This window comes from Mus pahari, chromosome 15 (assembly GCF_900095145.1).
Source record: "Mus pahari chromosome 15, PAHARI_EIJ_v1.1, whole genome shotgun sequence".
NCBI lineage: Eukaryota > Metazoa > Chordata > Mammalia > Rodentia > Muridae > Mus > Mus pahari.
In genome coordinates this window covers 73,006,842-73,016,658 of record NC_034604.1, presented here as the reverse complement: position 1 = coordinate 73,016,658, position 9,817 = coordinate 73,006,842, and the positions used below count along the sequence as shown (strand labels likewise).

Genomic DNA, 9,817 nt, shown 5'->3' with positions numbered 1-9,817 from the left:
GAGTTCCCATAGTGGTTACAGACGAAAGACACGTCCAAAACGATGAGGACTAAAGTCTGATTTTGGATTCAACAACTGGGAAATCACTGGTGACCAAGTTTCCCCAGTGTGGTTGTACTGAGGAGGCAATGTCTGAGGTTGAGGAGTCAAGGGCAGGTAAGAAGAAGGGACAGAGACTTTGAGAAATGGGAAGAAGTGAGATGAGACATAAGGCTGTAGCTAACTTTTCATCTCACCCACGATTTCTCCAAGGGAGATGGGTAGGAACATCACGCTCACTTGCTGCTGTAATTTCACAATCAAATTAAGCTACAACTTATGAATAAATAGGACAGGCCAGCTCTATTTCAGTTATGACTTGTCTTCCTGTAGGAAATAAAAGCAGGTTTTGGTCAGTGCCATCAGCTCAACATTGGACACACTTAAAACTGATGTCATCACTTGCTGAGTGCCTATTATTTCTAGTGACTGGACCAAACTGAACAGAAGGCAGACTAGAAAATGGTGCCGTTGAGGGAGGAGGATTAAAGGTTTCAGGTAGGGTAGAGCAAACGTGGTGCATACCACCAGCCTAGAACGTAGACATGTTGATGGCGGTTGATGGAGCCCAAGTCTTGGTTTGGTGTCATGGACCTTTTGTGGAAACAGGGTTGATGAGGGCAGGGGTTGTCAGACTGGGAAATCTCTGGGATCCATAAGGGGTGGGATAGAAGACAGGCCTGTTAAAAGGACTGCAACACATTTTAGAGTATTTCTATTTGTCTTCTCCAAAAGTTTCTGCTGAGCCTCTTGCTGCATTTAGAGCAGACAGGCTTTCTGTAGGGGTGGGCTGGGGTGGGGTTGGTCTCTCCATGGATGGAGACTCAGGAAACAATTTGAAAGCTCCTTCTCCATGTACAGTCCAACTTGAGAAATGTTCTACCATTATGCAAATACATGCAATTAGCTCTCTTCTCACACAGGGTGGTATGGATGTAACTTTAATTCTCAAAAATTCTCAAAAGGTGTGACACAAATTTTCTTAAGAAGAATGATGAGTCAGGAGATCCTATCCGGTTGGCTTACCAAGATCTGTCAATCATAGGTACACTGGTCCAAGTTCCTAGAGTTTAAGTCCTATCCTCCAATAGCAAGCCAGTATCCTCAGGGCTGGCTTCTTATTGGCTTGTAGGTATGGGCGGGGCCACCCATTTGGCTTCCACTGGCTCCACCCCCATTCCATGCAAAAGAAGTCAGAGCTCTGGTGGGCCCATGTGATTGGTCATGTGGTCGATGACGGATTCGCCCCACCCCTTCAATGACGTCACCACCTCCTTAAACTCTCTCGAGAGCTTGCCCAGAGGGGGCGAGGGCTCTAGCCCCAGGGGGTCCAGGGGAGGGGGTTGCGGCAGGCCCCGCCCCCTCCAGAGCCTTGAGGCCCGCGGGCTCCAGGGGCCCGGAGGGGCCGGGAAAAGAGCCCAGGGGGTCCCCAGGCACACTCTACACCCATTGGCTGGCCTCGTCGGCATGCAAATGAGGCGACGTCATTTCCTGAGGCAGCTGAGCGCCATCTTCTCTTTCTGGCGCGCGGGAGGAGGGACGGGCGCGGGGCGGGGGTCCCGCCGCGTAGGCGGAGGACGCGGCGGTGTTGCGACGGCGGCGGGACGCGGCGCTCCTCGCGCCCCGCGGTAGGTACGGCCCGCCAGGCCTTCGCCGTCCCCCGACCCTCCCCGCGACCCACCCGCCGTCCACTCCTGGGTCCGCCCCGACGTCCCCGGCGCTGTCCGCTGCGCTGTCCCCACTGTGGCCTGTCGCGCCGTCGCTACCTCCGTGCCTTCGGAATCCCGGACATTCTAGTGCGCGGCTCGGGTCCCCTCCGAGCCCGCTCGCGGGTCACGTGGGAGTGGGGCCGTTCTGGGGAGGGGGGAAGGGCGGGGACAGGGGACGGGGAGGACGGAGGGGAGGACCGAGCAGGGAAGGGGGACCCGCGGAGTCCCGGCACCGGGAACAGAGGCCGGGGATGGATGGGGAGAGGGGGCGGGGCAGGGACGGGGCGCCGGGCGTGGCGAGTGAGAGCGGTTGGGAGCCCGGGGAGGGTGGGAGAGGACACTACCGGGAGGCGCGAGGAGGCTCCGCGGTCGCGGGCAGGGCGCCCCTCTGCGGCGTCCCGGGAATCCAGCTGAAGCCTGAGGATCAGCCCGTTGTGGAGGATGGCGGGATGCAGGGCAAGCTTGTGGCCACGTCTGAAGCGCCAAGTTTTCCGAAGGAGAGGCTGGTTTCCAGCACTGCCGAGGGCAAATCCCTGCCTCTTCATCCATGATAACTGCGTTGTTCGTGACGGATGCGCAGATGCAGAATGTGAAATTTAACTTTGCCCCTGCCATTTTAGAGGGATTAAAATCGGTTTTATTCGCACAGTTTCTACAAAGGTTTGAGTTGGTATAGTGTTGTAAAACAAGATATAAAATTTTAAGTATGCTTGAATTTGAACCAAAACTCGTGTGTGATGCTTAAAGTGAATGCGATTACTCCCATACAGGTAACCAACCTGCAGTGTACATTAGTACCGACGGAACCTTTGCCTCAAGTGTTTTGCTAGTTCGGGGCTTGGACTGGTCTAGTCTGATGTGGGAATAGGGGACAGCTTGTGTAAGAATTTATGGAAAGTGCGATGTTAAGCTCTGGTTGAAAGTTATGCCTATTCCCTAGGGATGTAACAGGTGGTGGTGCCATCTTGGGTAGATGGAGGCCCGTCTCAGAAAATAGCGTTGACACAGTGGTCCTTAGGTAGAGGTCCTTAAGCACAAATTTGTACTTAGGGTAGGCAGGAAATGAAGTCATTTCAGGCTATTTCAGGCATCTCGTTGAGAAATGGGAGGAAGAGAGGTCTGGGTCATTGGCTTTAGGGGATAACAGTTAATGCAGTTTTTAGCTTGGGATTTGACGATACTGTTTTTCATTTAAAATCAAGTTTTCAATGTACTGTTGCTCCATTGGTTGAAAGGTAGGGTTTAGCTTTTCTGTATTGCACCCAAATCCTATGGCTGTTCCAACCTATTTAGAGAAAGCAGATTGATGAAGGTCAGGTGGCTAGAAAGGGGGTTTTCCTGTGGGTTGAAGCAGACTTTCTGAATTACAGTGTTTGGAAGTTGCTAAAAGAAAGTCTTAATAGTTGGGGCATCTCAGAGTTTTTGATTTACATTATACTAAACTCCTGATGATTATGTTTAGTGCTTTTCCAGTGTTGTCATCTCGACAACTTCTCATGGAGTAAACTCCTTGCATTGTTTCACAGATGCAGGCAACTGAGGCCCAGAGAGATTAGGTGATTGGCTAGGTATAAAGTGCTTGAGTTGATTTCATCCAGGAAAAAGCCCCAGGACCTGTGCTGTGACCCTTGCTCTGTTGCCACTGGAGATAGACCATTTTAAAAATCAGATCTTGTTGGGCATGGTGGCACATGCCTTTAATCCCAGCACTCAGGAGGCAGAGGCAGAGGCAGGTGGATCCCGGAGTTTGAGGCCAGGTTGGTCTGCAGAGTGAGTTCCAGGATTACCAGGGCTGTCTTGAAAAACCAAAACCAACCAACCAAAAACCCAGAACAACAAACAAACAAAAACCTAAAACAAACCAAAACAACAACAACAAAAACTAAACCAAAACCCAGATTGTATAGGAATGAAAATGTTTTGTGTCTTAAAGGGATTATCACCTGGTCATTAAAAAAAAAAAAAAAGTATGTGTGTGCCTGTGTATTGGTATGTGCGCGTGAGTGCAGGTGCTTGGAGAGGGGAGAAGACCCTTGGCGATAGTGGCTGTCAGCCAAGGGACACTGCTGCTGGGAACCAGACTTGGGTTCTCTCCAAGAGCAGTACATGAACTTAAACACTGAGCCATGCCCCCAGTCCTTTATGTTTCTTCCTGACTACCTAAACATGAACGGAGCAAGGACAACGCTAGACACGCTAAAGTGGATTGGTGCGGGGCTGGGGAGGTAAGGCCTCCATAGGCTACTGAGGAGATGGGAGCCATAGTTCTCCTCAGGGAAGAGCACACTGATTGATTATCCATAACAAGTGGTCAGTCCTGAAAACGTACATAAAGCGGCATGCAGACTGATCAAGTTGTATTTAGGAATATATATGCATACACATATGTATGTAACAACAGTTTATGAAAAATGCTATGAATTTGGAAGAGCAAGGAGTGGAACATAGGGTTTGAGGAGGAAAAGGGAAAGGGAGTGATGTAATTATATAAAAAATAAAATAATAGAGGACATATTTATCAGGACTATCCTTACATGGGCATGATACCAAAGCAATAAAAGGACCTCCTTAGGAAATGCTATTTTATGCAGGAGTTGGTAATTTGAGGTGTTTCAGTCTCTGGGACAAACAAGTTAAAAAGACAGCCCCAGCCAGGGCTACACAGGGAAACCCTGTCCTGAAAAAACAACAAAACAAAAAGGAAGCTCCTCAGTTGGCATCAGCTACTCCTTCCAGAGGTGAAGAGAATATGCAGATGTGAAAATAGGGTCCATTCCTCCCAGATAGTTGAGCATTCTGTGTGTAATCTTGTATTTTAGGATGGATAAAACCTAGGAATAGAATATCTATCGTGTCCTTCCCAGAGTGATTGTCTGCAGTAGACCAGGGATGTTGGAAGGGCAGCTTGGACATTATAAAGCTTCAGCAATTGCCTGTTTCATTTCTTGTTTCCTCAGTGTTCCCCCCACCCCCACCCCATTAGCAATGAAGGAATGGGGGCACTTGTAATTGAAAATGAAAGAAAAAAACCTGACAGTTCTTGGCCCTGTTGCCAAGCCATGAGCAAGTATCTATAGAACCCACTTAAAGCTTGCTGGGTCACACACATCCTCATTCTGTGACCCCTGTGCTTCAGAGAGCCACCTGATCTGCAAGTGCTGTTGTTTCTGAAAGTATGCCAGGACCTGGGTCTTTCTTCCCAGATCCAGAATAAAGAGATCTTGCCCATGTGACTTGACACTGCAAATTAAATTTAGCCTTCTTTGAGCTGAGGCGATGGGGCAGAATCACCAGCATTTGGAGGATGAAAAGCCCTAGAAGATAACAGAGGATTGAGAAAGGAAATAGCAGCGCATCTGAGAGAGCAGTGAACGCAATTGACTGTGGTCTTGCCCTGCCTTGTTCTAGCTCATGTGCTCAGTCTGACCTCACAGTGTGGTGTTTGGAAATGCATCGTCCGCGGTTCCAGCAGCTTCTTCTGATAGTATAATATTTGCAAGTGCATTCTATTCAAACATTTTATTTTTACTTCATGTTCTGTGGGATTTTTTTTTTTTTTTTTTTGGTTTTTTGAGACAGGGTTTCTCTGTGTAGCCCTGGCTGTCCTGGAACTCACTTTGTAGACCATGCTTGCCTCGAACTCAGAAATCCACCTGCCTCTGCCTCCCGAGTGCTGGGATTAAAGGCGTGCGCCACCACACTCGGCTGGGATTTTTTTTTTTTTTTAAAATCCTCTGTTTTGCACCACTAATGGTCCCTGAAGCTCCAAGACAGCCTTTCCTAGGTAATGACCTAACATGAAACTTACAGTTGGCCCACTCCATAAACAGGCTTTCCTTGTTACCTCTAACTGTGGTTCCTGTTAACCCTCTGCCGCCTCCTCCCCTGAGTTGACTCTTCTGGCTCTTAACAGTTGTTAGATTGGGGTACTTACCGTCTCTTTGGCCTCACTGGTGTTTGATGTGATCTGTTTGCCGAGAATGCGTTGGACCTCAGTCTGGATCCAGCCATCTGACTATTTAAAATTTAAAATTTTTGTTTACTTAGCATTTGTGGTGGTTTGTGACATTCTTTCCTTGAAGAGTGTTAAGTCCATTAGAGAAACAGCCAGTAGGTGGTTGCAGCACAGTGAAGGGAGCTAGTGAAGGTCTCCCCAGAGTCCCAGAGATTGCCATCCTCTCCTTAGATAGAGATTACAAACGCTGTCAGGGTTGAACCCAGAAACTGCTGTTGAGTTTTGGAAGTTGGTACCAAATTTTGTTTAAGCAGACATAAGTTATCACTTGAGTACAATTACCAATCTTTTAAAAAAGTTAGTAAAAAGTTGACTAAATGCCTTTTTTTTTTTTAGTTGTGAAGTTAGTAGCTAAAATATTTCCTACTTTAATACTTTTTAAAGCTTTTATAGTTTATACGGTTAAAGATACTAAAAATGGGGCTGGAGAGATGGCTCAGCGTTTAAGAGCACTGACTGCTCTTCCGAAGGTCCTGAGTTCAAATCCCAGCAACCACATGGTGGCTCACAACCATCCATAACAAGATCTGGCACCCTCTTCTGGAGTGTCTGAAGACAGCTACAGTGTACTTAAATATAATAAATAAATCTTAAAAAAAAAAGATACTAAAAATGTGTGTGTGTGTGTGTGTGTGAGAGAGAGAGAGAAAGAGAGAGAGAGTGAGCGAGAGAACGTAAGCGTCCGTCTCTCAGTTGCATAGAAGAGGTCAGAGAGCTTCTTAGAGAAGTCTGTGTTTTTCACCATGTGGGTCTTGGATCTGTCTGGCTTGGCAGCCAGCACATTTACTTAGTGAGTCATTTCTCTGGCCCTAAAAATATTTCTTGAAATAGTTACAGATTTGCAGAAGAGTCACAAATGCAATACAGAGAAGTCCCCCTGCCTCCAATCATTTGAGATCAAATTGTCAAACAAGATATGATAATCACCCCCCAAAGTATTCTTACAAACAGGAATGTCTTCTATACAAAGTCATCAGAACCAAGAAAGTAGTATATTATACTGTTTAGTCTTAGACTCCTTTGAAAATTTGGGAGTCATTCCAGTAATGGAGAAAATTCAGATAAGAGTTGCATTGTTTAGTTTATCCTTCATTCTGGAATAGTTCCTTAGTTTTTTTCCTTTCGTGATATTGAAGTATTTTTAAATTAAAATAACTTTGTTTTTGTGTGTTTGTACATTTAAACAAGTATAGGAGCGTAGTAGAGGGCAGGTTGCAGGAGTTGGTTCTCTTCTACAAGGACAACTCAGGTTGCTTTGCTTGGCGGCAGGTCAAGCACTGGCCCTCAAGATTTTTATATCTATAATGGTCAAATAGCTACCCCTTTAGTTTGGACAGAGCACTTCATATTTCAACCAAAAGACAAAAACTGCGGTTTCACTCAAAGGTGCAGCCATGGAAATGCAGAAAGGGATGGCATTTCTCAGGGCCTGGTTCTAAGCAGAGTAAAAGTACATTCAGGTGGTCTCTTCCTATGTGGTCATTTTGTGTGTCCTGTTCTCTCTCTAGCCCCGCAAGCCCAAGTTCCAGCCCCTCCCCAGTCTAAGCCGTGGGTTCCTCTCATACTTTTGTGTTTGTAGTGGCAAAGGTAGACTTGCCTTATGACATTTTTTAAAATGTAAAACTTGTTGATCTGTAAAGAGAATTGGTATGTGCAACCAACTGTCACCAGTCTAACAGGAGAACATTTCAGCATCTCTAGAAAGTCAGTCTGTTCACTCACTGGCCTCCAACAGCCATCTCCTAATCTGCTGTTCACCTATAGACTTGATCCAGTTAGACAGTTGATGTGATGAGATGGCAGAAGGACTCTCCATCCAACAGCTTTTCACGGAGTGTAATATGTTTGGATCAGCTCCCTTTTATTGTCAGACAGCATTGCTTTCTCTGTACCTAGCACATTTGCTTATATCATGTACCATTTAATGGACACTCAGTGGTGTCCCATGTTTACCAAATTAGCTGTTACTTTTGCTCTCTCCTGTCCCCAACCGTTCCAGTCTGTGTCTTCATTTATTTTTTGGAGACAGGACCTTACTATATGGTCAGAGTTGGTATTGAACTATGATCTTTCTGCTTCAGCATTCTGGGATTATACCTATGCTATGATGCTATCTATGCTTATTAATAGACTTCCTGTGAAGAAGTATATGTCCCATTCTTTATCACATTTTTTAGCTTTTATTGTTCTGGACCGCCTTGAGATCACTTTGTAGAGCAGAACATTTTGTTAACAGATTCACAAGTCTGAATTAGAAATTTATATGGAATATAAAGTGGAGATAGCTCACTCTCTGCTGTGTTGGGAGACTGAGAACCAGTGGTGACTTGGTAGCTGGGGCCACACTTTGCAGAAGTCCTTTCTTTACTCCATGTTGGAGGGTGTGGAATTCCCATGTGGTCTTGGGTGTGTGTATAAATGTAGCTGGATCCCACCGAGTTCTTAGGAAGGAAAGGCGCTGTTTGTGCTGTCTAGTCTTAGAGATTTGTTTGTATGACATTGCTTCTGCCATACTTGATTGGTTTGGTTAGTTCTGTCCAGCATTCTGGTAGCTGTTTCAGGTTCTGTCATAAGAGGAACTTAGGGGAGAGGTACTGCATCGTACATTTTTTTGAAAACTGCCACAGGTTAATTGCTGCCATTTTTCTGGTGCCCAGATTGTGTTGGCTTTGGCTTGTGGAGACTTCTTCCAAGCTGCCTTCCTTGCCCTGTTGCCATGACTGGTACTAGAACTTTCTGTCCGTCTTGTCGTCTTGTCTTTACCTTGCTTTAGCTGTAGAATTCTTTCCCTAAGGTATTGTTTCTCTCTTTTCTCTCTCTCCCCCCCCCCCACTCCTTCCTTTTGTTCAGTTTGTGAGACAAGGTCTCACATAGTACAGCTTGCCCTTGAGCTTGCTTTGTAGAGGAGAATGCTTGTGAATTCTTGACTCGCGTGCCACCTTTCAAGTACTGATTTATTTTATTTTATTTTTTTGTCCTGAAACTTGTTGTCAACCTGTTGTTGACCACACTGACTTCAAAATCAAGAGATCCCCCTGTCTCTGCCTCCCGAGTGCTAGGGCTAAAGACGTTTGCCGTCGCTGTCCTAAACCCTTGACTTTTTGTAGAAGGTGGCATTTAGAAACGAAGATTGGGGCCTCATGTACCTCTGCTGTTGTCTGGGTATTCTCCTGGGCAGGGCAGAGGTGTGGACATTTGTGCACATTTGTGCTCACTCTGCATTAGCTTTTATGATTTATGTTTGCATGTTGCAAACAAACAGTAAGGTCACACTAGCACCTCCTGCTTAGTTAAGAACTGCAGGGTTCATCTTCATTTATACCTTTACAGATACTTTCAGATTGGTTTTATTGGGAGGTACTACATGTCCTGTAAAGTCCATCATTGAGAAGATGACTGTTGGCATGTTCACAGAGTTAAGTAGACTTTGCTAAGTTGCACTGTTCTCTTCTTTTGAGGCAGAATTTTATTAAATAAATTAACCTAGCCTCCAACTTAAGATCCTCTTGCTTCATCCTCCCAAGTTTTGGGATTGCAGGTATATAACATTACCCTATTTAAAGATGATGTTTGAAGGTTGTCATTGTCCTTTCCAGCAAAACAAAAGACAAGCCTTGTTCCCTTCACTGTCACTGACCAGTTCTCTGGCTGAAGACAGCCACTGCTATCTCTAGATAGATAGGCCTGTCACTTTATGTATAAATGGAATTATAATTATGTATAAATGGAATTATAATTATGTATAAAATTGGTTCTTTGTATCTGACTTCTCAGCAGATTTTTCAAGGCTATAGCATGTATTGGTACTTGTGTTTGTGGTCCAAAATAAGTTGGTTATGAGCCACCATGTGGTTGCACACAGCTTTCGTAACATGATGGATGTTGGAGGTGTAGTTGAATAATTCTCTGAACTCTCTTGCCTTTTTCTCTTGGCTGCAGCTGCTAGCTTAGGTGACAGCTACACATTTGTTTTCTTAGGTAATTTTTTTTTTTTTTTTTTTTTTTTTTTTTTTTTTTTTTTTTTTTTTTTTTTTTTTTTTTTTTTTTTTTTTTT

At 45.3% G+C, this 9,817-nt stretch overlaps 1 protein-coding gene across 1 annotated transcript in view; it reads left to right on the top strand.

The window, feature by feature from the left end:
- Nucleotides 1-1,542: 1,542 nt before the first annotated feature.
- Nucleotides 1,543-9,817, top strand: part of Adnp2 (ADNP homeobox 2) — a 24,447-nt gene continuing 16,172 nt past the window's right edge. Inside the window, exon 1 of the mRNA XM_021214873.1 lies at nt 1,543-1,667. The gene's annotated coding sequence lies outside the window, so the exon portion shown is untranslated. The remainder of the gene's footprint in view (nt 1,668-9,817) is intronic.